General features: G+C 41.2%; 1 protein-coding gene and 1 long non-coding RNA gene across 2 annotated transcripts in view; one reads left to right on the forward strand and one right to left on the reverse strand.

Moving 5' to 3' along the window:
* Positions 1-242: 242 nt before the first annotated feature.
* Positions 243-22700, reverse strand: LOC127351373 (uncharacterized). Its single transcript, XR_007880882.1, has 3 exons — positions 22567-22700; positions 22302-22399; positions 243-4182 (listed from the first exon to the last, which is right to left on the reverse strand). It is a non-coding gene; the product is annotated as an uncharacterized LOC127351373 (long non-coding RNA).
* Positions 22701-22824: 124 nt separating this feature from the next.
* The window catches only part of tshz3b (teashirt zinc finger homeobox 3b), a 42901-nt gene continuing 42196 nt past the window's right edge, over positions 22825-23529 (forward strand). Inside the window, exon 1 of the mRNA XM_051378844.1 lies at positions 22825-23361. The gene's annotated coding sequence lies outside the window, so the exon portion shown is untranslated. The remainder of the gene's footprint in view (positions 23362-23529) is intronic.

A 23529-nucleotide genomic window follows, 5' to 3' on the forward strand; every position in this document is an offset into this window, starting at 1 on the left:
AGCATTTTCATTGCTGCATGCAGAATCTGTTCAGGAGAATAATGAAGAACATGAGTTTTTCTCTCTCTCTTTTGTTTCGCTACAATAACCGGAAACTGATGGTATGAATATAGAACACATACATATTGGCAGTTGTTTTCTCTAGTTTTCTTGTGCATATGCCATTCACCTTACTCACAATGACCTGAAGCCTGTCTAAAATCAGTGCAATGCTGTAAAATTCAAACAACACACTTTGCATATCAAATCTTCAGTTTTTATTGACTTCTCTTTCCAATTATTATATATTTTTTTGCAGTTGTACACTGCAGGAGTAAAATTTGCTTCACTTTTTTGGCCTCACATTTAAGTTTGTTGCCTATACATGCTGTCAAACTTCTCTGACAGACAGGCCTGATGTCCAGCTCTGCAGCAAGCACAGTCCTTTGCAAGCATGCCCATACAACTGTAATGCAGCATACATAAAGAGGCATAAATTATTCTACAAACACAAACCCATGCACACATATATCTATGTACAGTACAATTATGTACATACTAAACACACAAATGCATGCACCTATGCACAACCAGCATACAGCTATAAAAATAATTCAGGAGAGCTTTTACAGTAAGTGGATGTTTGGACACACACATAGACCTAAAGGTGCTTCTTTGTTGTATCTTGAATTGGAAATGGAAGCAAACATAACCGAAAGGTTCTGTCTGCAATCCTGGTTTTACTGCAAAATTGTAAAGATGGCACGCAGTAAAGTTCTCTTTTATCGGTCAAAATAACCGGCACCCTAAAGGCACTCTAAATATGTAACATCAAAATAGTATAGCTCCTAATAGTAAGAACAAACTGCAAACGCCTAATCTAAGGCTGAAATTTAAGCAATGAATTGGAAAACAAAGAGACAGTGTTGTTTAAATACACATAATCACTGTGTTCATTATTAAAAGGAATTATGATATTTTGGCACATGCACAGCTATACATTTTAAATACTTATATAACAATGGAATTAAAAACAATGCAAAAAACTATAAAAGAAAATGTTTCTCTACTAATTTCTGCTGATGCTTTCTGTCCACTTGTCTGCTGTTCTTTTGGTCTCTTTTCCGCTCACACAGTTGCATCCGCTTTCTTGCATCAGCAACTCTGGTCATTTAATGCACACTGAACATTTCCTACTGCTGCAGCTTCACATTAAAAGCATTTAACTGGCAAAACACAAGTTGACTTTTATTATGAAGTAGTCGTCACAGGAAATGCAGAAAATTGTTTTTTCAGGAAGTTTGACGCTGGCTGCCCGCTATCGTTCATCAAAAGTGCATCTACAAAAGAAGATAACTGTTTGATATATTGCAGGGAGTAATAGAATAAGAAGGAGCAGCCACAGTGAGCTGTTAGATGAAGAGCTGCACACCTCCAACTTCTCAGCCAGGTAACCAAAGATACTTTTACTGTCGCTGTTCACAAACTCATGGCCTGTGCAGAATACAATCAGATCACGGTTGCTCACAGAATGATAAAAAAAAAAGGCCAAAATATTGCCTGACTTCCTTATTAAAATGACAATAGTTTGTTTAGCTGCCCCCAGAATCATGTAAGCTGTAGTATTAAATCACATTTAACTACAGGTGTCACGTGCAGAATAATGGTGTAACTGCATATTGCATTTCAACTGGTTAAAGGTGATTAATATTTCCTGGAAATCAGGACTGCGTCCTGCAATTACAGATTTCAACATCTCTCCTCAGTGAGGTGGTGGAGGTCTGAGAGCATTTTCTATCTAAGTATCTAGTTATAATTATGGATTAATTGCCATGTTTTTTAGTCTGTTCACACTGAGTCAGGCTTATGAAAAATAACTTGAATTGTGTAAGAAAATTAAAATATGAAACAATAATAGGCTAATTAGGCCTAAATTAAAGTTTTAATTATTTACTTTTTCATAGTCTGGCCCTCAAGTGTCAGCTTAGAAAAATTCTGGCCCTTGGACAAATGCAGTTGAATACCCCGGATCTCAAGTTTAGAAGCTAGAGGTAAAATAAAAACAGCTTTTCACCAAATTAAAACGAGCCAGTTGACGTTTGTATCAGTGATAGTCATAATGTCTTCAATACAATGATCAACATAAGGTCACAGAGCAATGAGGCAACCTGGTAAAGAGGCAAAACTGCATTAGTCCTCAAGTGTACTACCTGAGCACTGATTGGCTTTGCAGTTGAAACTTTATCAATAGAACCTTTTCAGACTGTAGAACTATTGGATGGATTGCTGTGATTTGGTAATAATAATAACATTCATTTGCATATTAAAAAAACAATGTTACAAAATGCTTTAACAAAATATATCTGCAATATTTAATCTGTAACAGATATCAATATCATAGATCAGATGATTCATTGATTGGTAATCGCCCTACTTTTTGTCTACGTTTTTGACTTATCCATTGAGATATCTCAACAAATATCAGATGGATTGCCATAATATTTGGCACACTACTCCTTCATATTCAGTTAAAAAAAAAGTTACAAAAGTATTTAGTTTGGTGCAAAATAATGGCAAAGGTCAAAGGTGCCAACAAATGCATGCAAACAGAGAGCAGTTTTCAGGTGTTTATTTGTGGCTGTGAACAACAAAGATTATATAAAAAAAATATATAAGAATTCATATAAACTGCTGTTTGCATTTTTTTAAGTTAGGAATGGAAACGTTTTATATTTTATTTTGAACATAGCACTTTTTTGCAGTACTTGAATGTTGATTCGGCCCTCCTGTGAAATGACAATACCAAGCCAATTTGAGTTTGTTAGAACGCTAGCATAGTGAAACAAACTTTATCGATCGAGTAAGTATCCTGTATACATGCTAAACATCAGCATGTTAGCGCTGTCACTTAGCATGCTGCCATGCTAGCCTTAGCATTTAACATTTCTAACGGATAAAAGTCAGACAGAACCTTATAATTCTACGGTCATAAAATCCCATTTCATTTGGTCATGTATGAGATTCATTGCTCTCCTACAAGCAGCTGAGCTGGCACAGTGCTGAAAGTACTTCGACACATACTGAGACGTGCAGATGATTCCAAGACAAAGCAATGTGATCTCACTCTATATTGGTTTATTTCTCGACAGGCTACTTTGTAGGTGAAAGCCGATTCATCTGCACTTCTTGTCACATGGCCCTCTCTTAGCCAGGAAAAGAAATCCTTCACATTCTGCTCACCATCTGAATATCGTCACTGTCTCCTTCCCTCGTCCTCTGTCCTGTATTCCTTTCTCTCTCTCTTTTTCCCCCTTCCTTTCTTCACCTCTTCTACCCCTGCCGTTTTTCATTTAAATATTTCATCCAGTTGTCTCGCGGCTTCTGCGGCTTGCCAAGTGTCATCTAGATCCCAGGGCCCGACACTAAAGTGGAGCATGGAAGTCATTTTTAGAGGCGTGTGTGTGAGAAAGGGAGAGACAGAAAGAGAAAAGAAAAAAGGGGGTGGGAAGAGAAGGAGAAGCAGCTCGGCTGGGGTCTGAGACATCGGGTGGTGATAAGAAGTGAAAAGGTGCAGAAGACATGGGAGTGATAACTAATGTACTTCCTGTGTACTTCCTCTTCTCCCCTGTCAACCCCTCCCGCTGCCAACACCCCCTCTCTCCTTCAGCATAAAAGATATAACTGATGTGTGATGCATTGTGTGTGTGTGTGTGTGTGTGTGTGTGTGTGTGTGTGTGTGTGTGTGTGTGAGAGAGAGAGAGAATCTGGGGTGATCTGACGTGTGATGTAAAGGAGTCGGCCTGTGCGTGAATGTGAAGATGTACATTTATGTGTCTGTCGGACAAACTGATGGCTGATGTGTAGAGAGAGTGTGTGTGTGTGTGTGTGTGTGTGAGAAAGAGAGTGTGTGTGTGTGTGACTAACTGATGGGTGATGTGAAAGTGGAGTAGTGAGGGATGACATGGACAGATGGGGGAACGAGGGGGGAGAGATGAGTGAAACTTCTACTTAGTAAAGAGTGATGTGTTCACTCCATTTAACAGACGAGTGTGTTTCTTTGCACCTAGGTGTGTGTGTGTGTGTGTGTGTGTGTGTGTGTGTGTGTGTGCATACGGTCTCTCATACCCCAGGTGGATTGCTGGTTCCGGCCGAGGTCAAATGCACTGGATCATAACCAATGATCTTGCAAATCTGTGCATCGACCTGTAAAAACAAAGAAGAAACAGAGGGGGTTTTGAGAATGAGATTGTGACCACGACGGACCAATCTGTGCCGTCCTTTTGTCCCCACGGTAACGCTGACTCTTGTTGTAGTTTAGGTCATAGCTGTGAAAACACAACGACAAACACGGTTTGCCTTTTAACACATTTCTGCCCGCGTTGTCAGGTAGCTCAGCCTCCCCCTGACATGATGCGCCACAACCGCGCGGTATAAGACGTTAGGAGCGGTAAAATCACATCGTCTGTACATGTCCATTTCCTGCTGAGAGGATCGCCTTATCCCAAGTGTAAATGAAAGTCATGCTTCTGTCGCTACTGCGTAGGTTGACGGGCTGAGCTCACTGTGTCTTATAAATAGAGTAAAGATAGAGAGAGGTTTCATGGAGTAATTATAAAATGCGTAGCCATGGTGTCCACTTGGTTCACAGTTACTAATACACTACCTCTTAATATGAGCAATATTAGCAGTGTAAAATAGTGTCACATGCACAACATTTATTTTCACATGCTTTTAAAGTCCTAGAGGTACTTTAGGACTGTTGTCTTTTTGCTGTGTAAAATTACTTGTTAGATCGACAACAAGAAAATGAAATGAAATGGAGCTACAAATAGACCCACATGCTGAGCAATTATCAGACACAATGATTGTGTAGTATTCACGTTTTCACCCATTAATGGTATACAGACCCAGGACTAAATTTACTAGTAAAAACTTCACATATTCTTTTCCAGTGCCTGAATTGGACCAAACAATCTGCCAGTGCTCTAATTCAGCATAACCCTAACCCTAATTCTTTTGGAATTTTAACAAGGACCTTTTCAGTGTTGTTTTCTAAGTGTTGAGCTAGCTATCACACAGTTACACTGTTTTAGAAATACCAAGGTCCATAAATGGCAAGGGGGTTTATATTTCCACGACCATCAGACAGTTATTTCACAACCTTTATTGTATACCCCTTCGAAAAAATACTGGTGACCTCAGTGGTGGGTATGGCCATGTCCACCAGAAGTGGCGCTACTCAAGAAATAAGGGTACTCTGGACAAAACTCAGGAGTGCTGGTACTCCAGACCAATTCAGTCACTGTTTTCTTCTATAAATTGGTATCAAACATTACATAACTTTTTTTTTTACATTTTCTGGTACACAGATAATAATGAACTGGTGTTTTTATTAAGGTACATGTTCGCTAACTCCTCTACAAAGACCAACTCCACTCTGGAGCTTTCCATGTTTTCAGTCTGGTGCCATCCAGATCACAAAAGCACTGTATGTCAACGCATCCAGTGTGTTGTAAAAAAGACCAGAAGTGGCCACTGTAAGGTTTTTCACAGCTCAAGGCCTCAATAAAGATTTCATATGAAGCAGTCTAATAAGGGAAAAGCAGTCTTCAATTCAGCTGTTCACAAGTCAAAGGCATAAAGGTCAAAGTCAAAGGTTTGCAAGAGTCATTGCTTCATATAAAGGGGTTGCAAACAAAATAGGCTGGGAACCAATGTATTAGCCTGTATTTATTAAAGGCCTTTAATCGTTGAACATCCACCGAGTGCCTGGGATTGGATTTTTTGTGACCCTACCATAGATGAAGGCATATTATTTTTCCTTTTCTTAAATATTTGTATCAATGGGTGATAGTATAGTAGTTTTAAAGTAAAATTAGCTACCAATTGTTAACAACAGAATTTTTGGAATAGGTCGGAATAACAAATTACATTACTAGTATTATCTGACCACAACCCGCCAGAAACTACTTTTATGATTACGGCTGTTACAGTCCTTTGTAATACAGACCAAAGAGGTATGGTCTGACATGTAGGCCATATGTAATTATAGACTGACACGACGAAAAACGATTTTCTGTGAAAGTAACTCTAAGTTAGATACACACAGACACATACAGATGGCATATATGCAAACAGTGTGATTCTATGTCTTAATGGTTTTCATCTTCGAAGTCTCATTCCAATTCCCTCACACACACACACACACACACACACACACACACACACACACACACACATAATAACTGACCCGTGTGTTTCTGTTCTCTGTTCCGCTTGCCAGGCTGCTCACTGACCCCCCGCATGTGTGTTTGACCTCTCAACTCTGCTCTTTCCCCTCAGAAGAAAGGCCCTGCTCTCTGATGCACCTTTCTAAGTCCACATACACACACACACACACACACTGATCCATCCTTTGAGTGCGTGGATTTAGCCTTGCGGGGCGACTCTGGTCAGGCTTGTGCTCATCCACAGTAACAGATAAAAGGATATATCACTTCTTCAATCCCTAAAACCACAAGTGTGGGCTGCTGGACACACACACACACACACACACACACACACACACACACACACACACACACACACACACACACACACACACACCAGGCACTGAGCTCCTGAGTCCCCAGCTTAGCACTTGATCCTCTCTCTGGGAGCTTGACACTTCAGAGGGAAAGCCTTCACAAACTCCTTCGGACTACACACACACACACACACTACTGTATGTTCCCTCACAGGGCATACAGTAGACGTCCAAAACCTCGGAGGGCCTGTTCATGGTGATCTGCTGGTCAGCATCTGTTTACTGTCGAGGACGCTGCTTCATATTTCCACGACCATCAGTCATCACTTGCACCAATGAGAATCTCTGTGTTTGAGGTGCAGGGGACACATCGAGAAAATCACGCCAGGAAACAATCCTCTGAGTGACTAAATATCCTAAAGCTAAGACTGCTCGTTCTCTGCAGAAGGGTAAAATCATTTGAGCATATTGACCTCTACGCTGGCCTCCCCCGAGGTAGGGCAGATTGTCGGCTGTTTCAGCCCAGCAGTAAAGCCCTAATTCAGACAGGCGTGGAGCAGACGTGGCTCCGACGTGGATGTCAACTCAGCTAGCGTCTTTGCGGGGCCCAAGGGCACCTGAGCGCCAGCTTGTAAGGGAGAAACTGTGGCCACTGCACCCGAGGGTGTCCACATTTAACACAGTATCCTATCTACTGTTCAGGCATACGTGTGGACAAGCGATATGGATGTTGGTTCAACGTGAGGTCAGTGTGAGTGTATGGGGGGGCATACATACAGTTCAAGTGCATGAAATGCAAAAAGCTTATTTTAACTGACAGATGTTTCTCTTGTGGATTTATTGTATGTGGGATAGGGAGGATTTTATTACATACTATAACTCCTACTCCACCCTTTACCCTATACATAGTTTAATATATGGCTAATTCAATTTGTCAAATGTAGCTGATGGGTGACAAATGAAATAAAAACCCAACATTGGTGAGGTGATGGGCTATCATGAGCCCCCAAAATCAGAACTCCTTGTCATAGATTCTCTACAACTCTACTAGAGAGATTAACAGGTTCTCCCAAAATATATTCCCTCTTAGGTGACTGCAAAGGCCAAATGGGCATATGATTCGCATCATTTTCATACTCACAACCCCATTCAGTTGTATGTTTGTTGTATGTTGTGGAGGTTTAAAGGTTTTCAAAGTCTGACACTGTGGGCTCTTCAGAGAAAACTGAGACGACTGCCACTTGGGCTAGTCTGAGTAAAACCAGGCTTGATGGACTGTTCCTCGTATTTCCAGCAATTTGGTTTGGCTCCTTTAGTTCCTTTTGGTTCAGTATTGAACAAGTCAACGTGTCTTTCAAGTCAGCCTTTTGTCAATATTCAAATCAAAACCACAGACCTTCCCAACCCTAAATCAAGTTCTTTGAGTCACCTAAATAAAACCATAACAACGTTAATCGTGCTTTAGTTGCCATGGAGCTAATATTGTAGGAAAAACAAATTAAATATACTGACAGTGAACATTTTGCAGACACAGTCCGTGGCCTAGGTCAGTTTGCAGATACTTTTAATATAAATGTTTGCTCATTATGGTGATAATAAATGTGATCTTACAAAATGTGTTAGGTGATACAAATTATCTGTATATGAACATAATTTTTAGGATACAGACATGCAGCTAAATCCTAAACCCTAACACTAAATACTTGGGAAGACCTTGAATTTCCCTTGGTTGATTTCTATATCCCTTTTTACTAATTCAAGACTCTAACCTAAACCTCACAAATTTAAAAAGGACACAGACCCACGCAGTTTAGTTTTTACATATGTAGAACCAAATGACCCTTGTGTCACATCTGGGCCTCTCATAAGTGAGAAAGCATCAGCATTTTCACAGCAGACTGGAGCGCGCTCATTCTCTCTCTCTCTCTCTTCCTCTACGTCACTTTCTCTGTAGCTCTCTACCACCATTAAATGAATCTATCTCTCTTTCCATTTAGCAGGTATCTTACACAGGGTAGTGTTGGTGTGGAAGAGGGTGGAGGAGGTAGGCTTCGGTGTAACAGCAGGGAGAATGTCACAGTAAGATAAACACAAGGGTGCAGCTGAAGTGGCTTTGGGCTCAGCTCAGGCTGATGTGACAAGAGTATCGGCCCATGGTTTGTATCCACAGAAGCTGTCAGTGTGGAGTGGCTCCCACACACTGTCGATACATCCAGAAATATACCGCATTTGACTCCTGAGTGTTTCTGTAACCTGGTGCTGTGTTTGTATATAACCAGCAATATCATAATAGTAAGTTAGCAGAGCTAATATGAGGATGTTAATGTTTCACCTGATCCATCAATACCTCCTAAAAAGAAATTGCTTTCAGCACTGTATTGTAATCAACGGCAACCTCTGTGGCTGAGAAATGAAGCCAGCACGGAAGTAACAAAAGCTGCAATTCCATGAACGGCCCCTTGAGGCTGGGAGTCAATCGCCATAAGGCCCCATATTAAAATTTTAAATTTTACCACAGAAACACACGGTTCTGTCTCTATAGCTAAATCCCCCTTTAATGACTGTATGGAGGGTAGATTGAACAAACTAAAACAAAAAAAAGTCATGAAACTTATATTAAGGCTTAAATGTATGCATAGATAATGGCAAGGTCGTCACAGGTGGCTGTTTTCAGTAACCAGGCTTCATTCAGCTTGCCTCAGCTCCACCCATGCTCCTCATATTTGCTCATTTTTGGATTTGCCGGGAGTCGGCAGAGTCAGGACTGCCAAGACAGTGACAGTCAAAGCAGACCACACTGAGCTTCACAATTTTCACATTTAAGTGATTGATGAATTTATCTTTTTCCCACTCTGATGCTGTCCATGTGCATCATGCAATGCAGCAAGTAAAAACTATGGCTAGAAAGAAAGGGGGAAGAGTGTAGCCAATGTTATGCTGGTAGTTTGGAAGTAGGGGTTTAGGGAGGTTTGATCTAAAAGGAAAACTATGGATTATTACTTATTACTCACTGAGATCTTAGAATACAGTGGATGTTCAGACAATAACACTAAGACTATAATATTTATATGTATATATATTTAGAAGAGGTTATTAAGGGGAATTTGTTATAACCTGCACTGTCAGTTGTAAACAACTACCACAGTTTACAGACCCACTAATTAAACTTTGACATATTTTACTTTGTAGTTTTGTGTGCTCATGGTTGTCTTGTTAAATGAAAGATGCAATGATCCCCTTTGAAGAGGGGCCTCAAAACTAAGACCCAGACCCAGCCTATAGCTCAGGCAAGCAGCCAGATAAGCAATCATAACCATAATCTGAGCTGGTTTTGACAGTACAATCCATACTAGTGCATTTAAGTTAGTGCTAGCAAAAGTGTGGGTCTACAGTGGTATGTACTGCTTACAGGAAATAACCTTATGCTCACTCAGTTCTAAAAAAGGCTCGCACCTTCTCCCACCTATACTTGGCTTTTATATATTACCAGATTAATTCAAAACAGAAGCATGACCATGTTAAACAGGGTTACAAACTCATTCAAATACTGTGACAAAGCACTACAAACCCATATACTCTACTCAACCTGACTTCATTTGGCTGCTGCTAATACCAGATCTTTCAAGAATACCTTTCATTCACATACCTGGCAGCAAAATTGTCTCTCTCCTTTAATGCTTCAAAATGAAGGGTGATTAATCGATTTTACAATACTGCCTTTAAAAGATTCCCAAAAAAATGCATTACCCGGTTAGCTCACCTGGTAGAGCTGGTGACCATGTACCGAGTCCTTGCTGCAGCGGCCTAGGGTTCGTATCCGACTTGTGGCCCTTGCTGCATGTCATCCCCTCTCTCTATCTCCCTTTCTTGTCTATCTTCAGCTGTCACTATAAGTGAAAGGCAATAAAAGACCCCAAATTTTTTTTTTATTAAAATGCATTACTGGTTTCTACAAAGAACTTGGAACTTACTGAGTTAATATCTAAAAATACAATTACTATAATAATAATAATAATAACAAATTTATTTGTAAAGCGCTTTCAGGTCAAAGTGCTGTACAGAGCATAGGAAATACAGTTTAAAAACATTTCAAATAACTAAAACAAAATTAAACACACACTCGGACTCTCAGGAAAACATACAGAGAAATTAGGCCTCATACACAACAGTAAACAAATGGGTCTTTAGCTTTGCTTTAAAAGCCTCAACAGAACAAGCCTGCCTGATGTCCAGAGGTAAACTGTTCCACAATGTCGATGCACGGAAAGAAAGAGCCTGTTCACCAATTGTCTTCTTTTTAACCTTTGGGACACTCAGAAGACCCGTCCCCTGAGAACGCAGGGCTCGAGCAGGCACATAGGTAATCTTATATGTAAGATTAGAAAATGTTTCATGAAAGCGGTGTACCTACATGTTTGAAGGATTTCATGTACATTTATGGGTTTTTAATACAGATACATTTTATGACTCATAAACCACCATTACTGTTTGCTATTTTCCAGTGGCCTTGCAATCAGTCTGAATCCCAAAATTGAACTCATATCGGCGGGTCTACTTCATAAAACACCCAGTATTAAAACACAACTGATATCAGCAAGCGCATAATCGCAGCATGAGATGGGAGGTCACATCCTCTTCAGTATATGAAATATGGAAATTTGTCCCCCTCAATATTTGGCCAGACATCAGATCTTCCAAAAGCTGAAAGACAGCAATGTATTTATATTCAGAGGTAAACTGATGCCCTTACCACTGCTTCATGTTGGTGTACATGTCAACCATCAACAGTGAACACAATAGCTGTGTGTACGGCTCAGCAGTGCATTCCAATTTTTTGGGTAATTCTATATTTTCTGCACACCATGCACAGATCCCTGATGTACAAGTTGGTCACTTGCATGTCTAAACAAGCAAAGAACCATCTGCATCACTGATGCACACACAAAGACTGTCAAAGAAGTCTTTCAATGTAACAGGCTGGAGGATGATCCAAGATTCACTCAGTCAATTGTCTATTGAAAACTGGGTTTGTAGTTCATTTGTCACTAAACTGTGACACTGTGCTTGTGTAGCAGAGTACCTCAGGTCGTATGAGTACAGGCACAGCTTCATTCCCCAAATCAGCAACATTGACCATTGGTGCTTCATTTTAATTTGCTGATAGCTGTTCATTAGCCTATTTGGTCCTCCCCAGTGTCTTACTGAAGATTGAGTCAATGGGACTGGAGGTTGTTGGGGAAAATGATTTAAAACAATGGGAACGACAAAATTCCTGAACTTTTTTACTCATAGCAACTTGATAAATTAATGCGCACAAACATCGTTGCAATGCCTAAAGTTGAAGTTTAGTAAAAAGTGAAAATTGGTCTTTTTGAAAATTAAACACTGTTTTATCGAGAGGGAATTTTGAAATTAAATGCTGTTACACTATCAATGTAATATCCACAGGCGGGACTAACACTAAATGTACTTTTTCACAATTTTTTCTTGTAGGTAAATATGTAAAGCCAGAGATACCAATAAGTCTATCACCATTCAATCAATCAATTCAACAATTTTATTTGTATAGCGCCAATTCATAACAGAAGTTATCTCAGGACACTTTTCAAATAGAGCAGGCTAGACCGAACCTTTAACATTAATTACAGAGACCCAACAGTACCACCATGAGCAAGCACTTGGCGACAAGGGCAAAAAACTGCCTGTTAAAAGGCAGAAACCTAGGACAGATCCTTCGGCTCTAGGTGGGTGGTCGTCGTCTCGACCAGTTGGGGGGGAGAGGAGGGGGGGGGGGGGGCGACAGACAGACGACAGGTGCACAGCAACAACAGTATTGGCAATGGCAGTCAAGCAGGACCATGGCAGGAGGCTCCACCGGATCCATGAGAACCTGCGGACGAACACAAGAACTCCGGGAGAGTGGGTTCACACACCCTTGTGTCACTTCTGATTTTATTTTAAATACTCTTCATTCCTTCTATATAATATATTCCCTTCTCCCTGATCTCATTTTCTCTTTTAATTTGCTTGTAGTGAAGCTCTCTCTGTCTCTGCTGTCTTTCTTTATTCGTAAAAGTGATTTGTGTGTGAAAACAAGCAAGGAGGTAGAGACCCTACCATCTTAATGTTGAACATAATTAATAAAAGCAGCCCATCCCAATTTAAGAAGCTGATTAATGCAACAGATACATCACACAGCATGGAGTGAAGCATCTCTCTACCTCTCTCCTTCTCTGTTCATGACAGGATAAAGACAGAGCATGACATTATTGGGTTATGGCAGAATATGCTTAAAATAAATCCTTGTAGACAAAATCATTTGTTGATTGTCATGGTCAAAGTGTTACAGTTGCAATTGCATATAATGACCACTAGTTCAGTATTTGTCTTTATGTTGATGATATACCCATTTACTGCCATGATGTACATCTTGTAATAGCCAGTGAGGAATCTCAAATCTGCTTTCAATTAAATAAAATAAAAAACATGCCTTTTATGTAGGACTTTAAATTGATTAAAATAATTAGAATTATTTGTGTCCTGTTTTTGAACCAACCAATGTTACAGTGTGTCACCAACTGACACGTGTGTAACACAAGTTAATGTTTTAATATAACGCGTTACCCCAAACAAGATTAACGGACAAAACCCACCTGTTTCACACAAAAGTGTGTAATACACAAGTCGGCAGTGTCACACATTCTGCAGTCAAGTTAGCAATAATAAATATGCAAGTTAATTTACTTACGTAACTAAAAATAGGTCAACGTTGACTATGGGTTCATGATGGGAAAAACAGTCCCTTGGGTGAAGAAATGTGTTTGACCCACCCATCCTTTTTTGTTTGTTTGTTTGTTATGTATTAATAAGCTAATAAGCAACATGAGAGACATTTTCCAAAATGTAGCTTACTCCATTTAAAAATCGTTTTAATATTTGAAACAAGCTGGTCTGTCCTTAAAGGATAAGGCTGGTACTATTCTACTTTTTTCTTATTGTCCACAAACCCATGAAAAGACCAAAACCAATAAATGAACTGATCCTTAACAAGTATCGCCTGTGTGGCCAAAGCTTAATTTAGGTTATTCCGCTGTGCCATAAAGCTCCACTGTTGTCCAAAACCAATTTAAAACTCATCAATGAGTTACACCGTTGCACTGGGTCACAAGTTCCTTTATTACAATAGACATGGGTATTGTATTTGATTTAGTCCCAATAAACCTTATTAATCCATGGCTGAAGATAACTCCCAAAATATCCATTAATTACTTTTGTTGAAGTTTGGTAAAAAAAAAAAAAAAAACTACAGCTGTCGAATTACATGGGAGCTATTGGGAGCTCAGCTCACCCAAAAGAGATGTGAACTCCCTAGACAGCCTCATTTCAGAAATGTAGGGGGAGCCCTAATATATTGTAATATTTGGTGGTATAAATTTACATTTTTCTGTATATTTAGATTCTTGAAAATATTAATAGGCTAATAGTAGAGCACTTGTCGACATCCATGTTTATTCTTGCATAACAATTTCCAGTAATTTGTGTCAAATTAATGCTGTGTATTCCTGCTCTAGCCATCCATGTGCGGAGGCACACTCGACACACATTACGCACTGCTCGTTGTCTCAATCAGTCAGTTTGATGCATAGGCTACAGTATGATGGTGGATTTGCATTATGATGTTGCCTCTGGATTTTTTTTTTTTTTACTAGGCAGCAGGCGTTTAAAGTAGCTGTGGGAAATGTTGACTTTCTATGTTTTACGTAAGACCAACATTGGAGGCTGTGGGTATGTTCATAATTGTCATGGGATGCAACCTAGGTCTGGTCTGTTTAACAAAGTAAACAGCTGACATTTTTATTGTTTCCTCCAAAAGCCACAGTGTAATTCCACCGCTGCTTAAGAACATTTATTGGCTTTTTTTAAACAAAATGAAACTGTACATTTTGACCCTGTAAAAACATCTTCAGTAGGAACCAATTAGCTCGGGGCTGAGTGACAGACTAAAAAGGGAAGAAAAGTATTCAGAGACATAATTTCATGATGCCAAAAAGCCAAATAGACAGAACAGAAAAGCTCACCTACACCTATTACTACAAATATAATTACTATTTAAACTACTGGTACTACTGCTGATACACCCACTGCTACTGCACCACAAACAATATTAAGAAAAATAACTAACTGATGAGAAATGAACAGATTTTGAATGCTTCCCGGTAGAGCCATGCAGTTGAAGACTATGAACAGGAAAACATTGTGATCTCTTGCAACATAGTGTTCCAAATAAATTAGATAAAGAAAACCAGGTAACTGGCCTTTTTTTATTTAAAGAGGAACTCCCTGGGGCTCTTACAGGAGTCCTGGTGGTCCCTGAACCTGACTTTGAGAAACCACTATTTTCGAGCAGTGTAACCAATGAAGTACAGTAATGGAGTGTGGTGGCCTGAAGTGTAGCTATGAAGTCTTCCCTAATGACTCTAGCACATGTGTGTCTGGCTTTCAGCCCTCTCATTAACGTCACTGGACACTGTATACTCTGTGGCTGTGTGTGTGTGTGTGTGTGTGTGTGTGTGTGTGTGTGTGTGTGGGAGACGCCGCTGTTTGCCAATATAGCAAGACTTAGAGTGCTCTGGTGATCTCATCTCCGCTTAAGTCTGCTCACCCTGTGGCTGTACGTGTGTACGTGTGTTTATGTCCACACACACCTACGCAACTTGCTATGTACTACATGTAGAAGAGTATCCTTCATGCACAGGTGAGGGATGTCGTTCACTCTCCAGCAACTGGAAGGATGTAATATGCGTCACGTCCTTTTATGGAAGATAGCTCCCTTTTTCTTCATTTTTCACTCTGGAGTAAATGTTTAGTAAATGTTTCTATTTCATTTTTGTTTCAGTTACAGATGTTGCAGCTCTGGTTTATGAATAAGCGAGACCTGTGTGTGTGTGTTTGTGTATGTGTGTGTGTGTGTATGTGTGTGTGTGTGGTAAACAGGGTGGTTTGCTCTGTGGAAGAAGGAATTTCCCCCAGCAGTCCCCATCAGTAATAGTGCCTGTAATGAGCTGCAGCTGTCAGCCTGGTTTCCGCACACACACATGCACACAAAACACACACATGTACACAGTACGGAGGAAGCAGTGACTCACTCAGCAGTGTGCCGTCACACTGTATGCTGATAAACAGTGTAACTCATCAGACTTGCATCAGACACTAGACAAAAACATTTCCTCAGAAATACCTATACTCCTAAAAATTTCTGTGGATTTACTTTGCAGTTTATGACTTATTGTATCACTAAAAACACACTGTTTGTGCTTCTTCTTTATATCTTTATTGAGCTGTATAAATTAGTAAAGATATATATATAAAATATGTGTCAAAAAAATTTCTGAGGATTAAGATATCAAAATCCGCCTCTTTTGTCTTCCATTAAAGATGATTTATCATCTCTCATTCTGCATTCAGGGACGTGTACATCACTTTATCCAATAAAATTGCACTACAAGGCAACCCTTGGCCTTGTTAGCCTGCAAACCTGCAATATCACGGGTCGTGTGCCAGTATCAGCAAAAATGTGCCCGGTTGCAGTCTCATTTACTAATTTATCCCTCATCCATTTCACTGCATCTTTAATTCTAATGTTCAATTTGTGGTCCTGGAAGCATGACAAACTGAAAATGTTGTTTTATCAGCTATAAATACTTTGGCTAATTTTATAAGAATTGCTTATAAACATGATTTTGAGCTGCTTACATGTTTCAGAGAGAATGATATATTACTCCTGTTTGAGTCACAGGAACCCCAGCTGTAAAATATGGTTAAATAAATAGATTTTCATAACACTCGTCGGTGCTGACAATACTTTTTATGCAGCACTACTCCTCCCAAATCCCAAATAATGCCTTCGTAGCCCATGTAACACATAAACCATTTCCTTTTTTGGTGTATGAACAAAGCTTCGTGGTCAGTTCAGTGTTTTGTCAGGCCTGGTTTGTGTCAAAAGTAAAGCTTACTACTTCAATCATTTTCTAAATATAGGGTTTTAACAAGGTAAGACGATAAGAAAATTAATTGATGGGGGAAAAATGGTTCATTTAGAAAAATGTGTTATTATTTTTACTCATATTTCTGTAAGATCCCAAATCAATGCTTAAAGCATTTTTTTTCAATAAAACATTTCTATTTCATAATGTTGTTATTATTATGACAATAGTTGGGACCAATCATGGACCACCACATGTCTTTCAAGTGTCTTATTAATTCACAAATCTATTGCTACAGATGTAGGCTATGCTAATGCAGCATCAGTCAGGAGTATACTGGCCCCCATTGCAAGTTTGTTGCCACTGACCCACCGGCCTCCCAACAAGTCTTTCTACTAATTTGACTTTTTCCCCTAAAATCAAAAATCCCAACCAGTAACCCACAAAATAGAGAGAAAAGATAATAAAAGCAGCACCTCATACCAGCCCAGCTGAGCCGCAACTTTGTGTTTTGACTGGCCTGGCCCTCGGTGACCTCTGCCAATTTTTTATCTCATTTCACTCTAACTTTGTAGATCAGACTTTAATTTTGAAGCGCGGACCACGGGACAGTGATGAATAGGCTACATCAAGCAGGGCTTAAATTACCCCTCTCCCTGGTGGCAACACTGACCGCAAGGAGAGGTGTGTGTGCGTGTGTGTGTCTGTGCTGTGTGTGTGTGTGTGTGTGTGTGTGTGTGTGTGTGTGTGTGTGTGTGTGTGTGTGTGTGTGTCTGTGCTGTGCTGTGTGTGTGTGTGTGTGTGTGTGTGTGTGTGTGTGTGTGTGTGTGTGTGTGTGTGTGTGTCTGTGCTGTGTGTGTGCGTGTGTGTGTGTGTGTGTGTGTGTGTGTGGTGACCTAGTAACAGCAGACAGAGAAAGAAAGAGGGCTGGTCAGCACTTGCCCTCTCAACCCTGCTAGCTCCGCAGCACACCCAACAAGGCAAGGGAGGGGGGGCAAGTGGGGGACACTGGGGAGGAGGGGGGGGGGCAGAGGGGGGAGAGAAAGAGAGAGAGAGAGAGCATCCACTCAATCTTTTTCAGGTTCTCTTGTCAATGCCTTGTCTTGTTTTTGGTGGGAGTTTGTAACTTTTAAGGTTATTTGAGGAGAGTCTAACCCTGGCCTCCTTTTTTCTTCCTCTCCATGCAAATAGGCGCCTGTTCTTTTTTAGTGAATACCCCCACCAGCGGTCTGTGTTAGGGAAGACGAGTTTTGGAGGTCATTCAGATATCGACGAAACCTTAACACTACATAATAAAACAGTCTGTCTCAAATTGAGGTTGGCCAGCAGCCACAGGCACGCCCGAGGCTGAGAGGAGGAAAATCAAAAACAGGGTGACAAAAAGCAGATTTCTGAGAGAAGTAAAAAAAAAAAAACCAACAACTTATAAAACTAAAGGAGGAGTTTAAAGGAGGCTTGTGGACTTCTCATTTCAGCCTGTTCACCTTAATAGAGCGATCATTCCTTTGGCATTTTCTTAAGACTGAAGGAGTTGCACTTATTTCTAGTAAATGCATTTTTCCTCACAGAATTTATAGATAAATGTTTGGGGGAAATGCAGTTTTTAGAGCTAATATCAGAGAAAATGATTTGTTAAGAAGAATGTTGTTTAAGCAAGCTTATATTCAAACTGTACATGGAGGTTCATTTGGCCAGCTTTCATATATTTATCAGTCATTGTCCCACTTTTTGTCCTGAAATGTTCGGTCATGCTGAGACCGCGTTAAAGGGATTCAGGGGCTGTGACACAGTCTGGGGTTTAGGAGAGATACAGTACATCATACGATTTCTTTCTTTTTATATTTTGCTGCGTTTTTTTTCCCAAGCTGCTCTGCGGACTGTCCCTCCCCCTGGCTCTTTATCCAGTCTACTAGAGACCAGTGTGCCGTGAAGCCGGTGCGCCACGCCGCTTCTCCACGCCAACGTGATCATCGCAGAAGAAGAAGGAAAGGGAAGAGAAAAAAAAGAGTAAATCACGGGTGGTGTGGAGTAGTGGAGCTCAGAGATAAATCACAGTACTTGTGCTTAAGCCTCCCCGTTTCCACTGAACCGAACGCATCTATTTGCGTTTTGAGAAGGGGGCCGAAATTCACTAAAGCCCAATCTGGACTGTGACAAAGCCCCTGCAGCTAAAAGAATATGGTAGTGAAACTTTAAAACTCTCATTTACTGATTATATTTCTGGGAGGAAAAAACTTAAAAATATGTTTTTCTCTGTGATAAATTATATTTTATAAGTCACCAAAATACCATCTTAAAAATGTAAAATATTCTTATGTGTATGTCTGCGCGCGTTATGTCCGTGCGCAGTAAGGTCTCCACATAACTTAAGTCAATGTATTCTTTGTCATGGCTGCTCGGTACTAAATAACAACAATAATAAAACAACAGTATCGAATTTGGAGTCACTCACTCCAGCGTGAGCTCCAAATCAGTGCCATTCCGTGCGTCCGTGGAGAGGCTTTTGGAGCTCCGACTCGTGCGTAAAGACAGCAGCGGCAGAAGGCAGAGGCAAGGTCCCGATTCCCTCACTAGTACTACCCTCTTCACCACACACACACACACACACACACACACACACACACACACACACACACACACACACACCCGGGATACTGAGGGAGCACTGGCATAAATTACTGACCTTTATGCGTAAAACAGAGGTTTCACACACATGCACACACACACACACACACACACACACACACACACACACACACACACACACACACACACACACACTAGATGGCAATTACTTTGGTTAAAGCCTACAGGAGTCTGGACCTGAGTGTGTGCTTACGCTGACATTCTTCTTCTCTCTTCAAATGTTGGTGGAATCAGTATTATAATTGTTAATGATTAACGTCATCACTTGTATACCAATTTCCCCCCGCGTCTCCAAATAGAGTCTTTGGCTCATACACTCACATATGAGTCATCCGCGCGGCTGTCATAATATCCCTGCGCGAGTCCGAGTCCCATAATTGCACGGAACTCTGATGTGTCGCCGCAGATTCATTTCGCCGTGTAATGCATATTGTTTTAAGAAGGAGGAAGTAAATCCGTCCGTGTCGTCAGTGAAACACGAGCATCACGGTCGCGAGAGAGTTCAATCAAGTTAGTTTTAATATCAGTGAGCAGATGAACATTTGTCCTGTAGGCCTGCTGGCAAGAATGAACTCTATCTGCATTTTATTTTCCAATGCAGAGGTATTCTTGTGTGGTACAGGCAGGACACTATTTAAATGGTGCATTTGCTTCATTTAAATACATTCCTACTGTCCTCAACCAAAGGAAAAAATAAAGAAAACAAGAAACGCACCTCTGCGTCGTGCGCAAAAAAACAACAACTTTTGGGTCAAAAACATAAAGTTTTGTTCTCTTTCACAATAATCTGAAAGTTAAAAATAATTTACCCATGAGATAATAATTCAGTTGGGTTACCAGATATATAATAAACTGCGTAATTTGACCCAGAATTGCACCGCAAGTCTCATAAACTACAAAGTTCGATTCCAAACTGTTTGATCAATCGATAAGTTCGGGTAATATTAGCGGTTTTTAACAAATGATGCAGGGCTCTACCTGCTATGAAACATACAGTTACTTTTTATGACTCTGGTAAGTATTTTTTCTTGCTGATTTAAGCGCAGTGAAGCTTTTAATCCATCACAACATTTAAATACATGGTTTTGGAAAGTCGTTATGTAAACGTTTTAATATCGTGAAGCATCGATGACTGATCAGTGTGCCTCTGTTTTTGTGTTACTCTCTCTCTTCCTCTCTCTCTACCTCTACCTCTCTCTCTCTCTCACACACACACACACACACACACACACACAACACACACACACACACACACACACACACTGCATGTTATCTTAAGTAGAATTTTGAAAAACTGACCTTAATCCAAACAAATAATTATTAAAGTTAAAACGACAATTATTGTTTGTTTCTGTACTTGTTAAACTGTTAGTGGTGATGAAAATGGAAAACTAAAACATTTAACTTTATGTCACTGACAAAAAGTCATTGACTTGCTTTGTATGACATTAAATTTAATATTCACACTGCTGTTCTCACGAGTCCTTGGCGTCGTGATTTTATTTCACACATCGATGGTTGAAAAGAAAACAGTTCATCAAGTTGAGAGCGCATATTGTAAGCAAACACATCTGGCACACAGCGAACTGTTAAGTTTTCCTACCTAACCCCAGTTCACAGCCAGACTGGTACAAATCTGTGTTATATACCAGAGACCGTCGAACGCTTCAATTTGGAGCATTTACACCACTTTAAAGCGCATAAAGAATTATTTTGTGATATCCCATTTTAGTTTTGTATTCATGCGTTTGGCAACTGTATAAATCAAAGCATGTCTCTTTCTCTCTCTCTCTTTCTCTTTTCCCTTCTCTCTCTCTCTCCCCCTCCCTCCCTCTCTCTCTCACCCAGACATGGTCCTATAAGGTAGGCGCAGAGGGTCTTGTCTGCATGTCTACATCCCCATTAGTGAATACAATGTGCCCGGTTCAGAGCACTTTAAGCCAGGATGAGACTACATTTACAAAAAAGAGCAGAGATGTCTCTCAAGCTGTGCTACACAAAATAAAAAACAAAACAAAACAAAACAAAACATGCGACCGAAAATTCTATTTCATTAAACTATTTAACAAAAGTGGAAATAATAATAATGTATATTTTAAACAGTTTGGAGTAAGTTTGAGTAAGTTGAGATTTTATATTAAATGATAAACATTTCAGACCCACTTTTATTTTTTACTTTATGTTCAAAGGGAGGCGACCTCGTCAATGTAAGCTCATTAATAACATACAAGATGCTGTGAGATTTACTCCTGATCACAACACAGCTTCCCCAATTGCCCGGACACCTGAGCAGGTAAACATCCTTGTAATTAAGTAGATGTTCTTTTCTTCTCATTAACACAATTATATAGCAATCTAATTTTGGTTTTTCATCCGGGCGCAAACCCGCGCTGAGCCCGGCATGAAATATTCTGCAATATTTTATTCTGAGGAAGTAAAAGTATTTCCACGGCTCAAAAATCAGCGACACGACACACGTTGTTTTTGTTGTTCTTGTAGATATTTGAAAAGGAGAATAAAATTCTGGCGCCGTGAGGAGCAAAAGACACTCGGACTGCTATTCGGGAGTGATAAAGCCAAACAAAAGCGCAGCGCGCTGGCTGACGGGCTTTTGAGAAAGTGGACTGTGTCAATCAGACGGAGAGGAGAGCTCTCCATCGCCCGTGAGCGCGCGCGCGCGATGCGTGCGCTTGCGCGTGTGAATGAGTGTTATGTTTGAGTGTACACTGAGGGGTGGGAGGGGGTATTGTAGTATCGCAAGGAATGTGCGCACGGCAGCTGTGTGTGTGTGTGTGTGTGTGTATGTGTGTGTGTGACACTGATGGATGCGCCAATGGAAAGACGGACAGATGCTTGGGCGGATCTAACGGCATGCAGTGGTGGAGCGGCGCACACAGTCGCGGCGAGATTAGGGCGAAAACATCCTCGATCGGCGGAGAGTCACCAATCACCAATCCTTCCACCGAGCCCGGTGAACGGAGGAGGAACGGACAGACTCACCGGTTTACGCGAGGAGCGACGCGGAGAGAATCTGATTCCCTCGGCGGATCCGACGAAGAAAGCGGTTTCTCCGGCTATTGACGAGCGTGAGAGACGAGGCGCAGCAGCACCACATCTGGCGCAAAGGAAGACAGGAGGAGAGAGAAAGACAGCCTTTGGCAACTCACCCTTTATTGCTCTCCCTTGTTCTTCCGTTCCCTCTCCAAGAGTCCTTTATCCTTTGTTTTCACCGCCGTGAAGTCACGCGTCCCGCACTGAGGATTGCCTGAAAAAACAGAGGAGATTATTTTTATCCACTTCACCAACTCAGTTGAATCCAAAAACTTTTATTCCTCACTGTTGAGGCGAAACACTGCGAGAAAAGGGAGCAGCGGCCTCTTCAGAAAATATCTGAACTACCTACATCTCAACTGAGGAGGATTGTGAGCTTACCTGCAAAGAGAAAAAGTACTTTATTCCATTCGGTGCCAATAAAAGGGACAGCGCTTGGTGAGGGGTTTTGCGCCTCTCCGGTCACTTGAGGCGCAGGAAGGAGAGCGGAGCGCAGTGTTGGGAGACACGTCTGATTCGCTGCGTGGCTGATTTAAATAGCTCCTATCAGGCCACGGAACGAAAAAAAACGGGAGAAAAGTACCATCAGCGGCCAACAAAGTGTTTGGCAGTGGGCGCTAGAGCTCGGCTGATCCGTGCGCTCCAGCCAGCCTGCATGCATGGGAGCAGCCTGAGCCCGTCCCCTCCTCCTCCTCCTCCTCCTCCTGTACATTATTACAACAAGGGAGACCCAATCAAGCACGTATCTCGTCGATTCACTCACACACAGACACACGCACACCACCACGCACTCGCGCGCGCGCGCACGCACGCACACATACTGACTGTGTGACTTGCCCTCAGCGGATTTTTCAAAGCGCTCTCGGACAAAATATCGTAGCCGTGCCAGGCAGGGCAGCGTGTGGGCGACCAGTCCCGGTCGTCACCTCCTCCTCTTTCTCCTTCTCCTCGTTTCGCCTCCGCTGTCGGTCCTGAGAATAACAAACTGAAAAAGCTGCATGTGGCTCTTTTTTTTCCGCTCGCCGCCAACAGGACTTGCCAGAGGCGAATGGATTTTATGAGATGGTTTCAGGCACGTTTCAGCTGGTCCACCTCTTGGCTTTGAATTGTGCGTGATTACCGGGAGGGGAGAAGCGAAAACCTCATGGATAGCGCGGCGGAGGATCAGCCCGTAAAGTAAGTATGCATTTCCGTTCCGATCACGCTGTCAGCCTGCTTGTGCTTGTGAATGATACTGTATATGAGTGTGTTTTTGTTAGGGTACCATGTGTCTGCATGTCTGCTCCTCTCCTCAGAGCAGGCTGCAGTATGACTGACATTACGCACATTTCGAACCAAAAGCCT

Source organism: Dicentrarchus labrax, unplaced genomic scaffold, assembly GCF_905237075.1.
Source record: "Dicentrarchus labrax unplaced genomic scaffold, dlabrax2021, whole genome shotgun sequence".
NCBI classification, from domain to species: Eukaryota; Metazoa; Chordata; class Actinopteri; family Moronidae; genus Dicentrarchus; species Dicentrarchus labrax.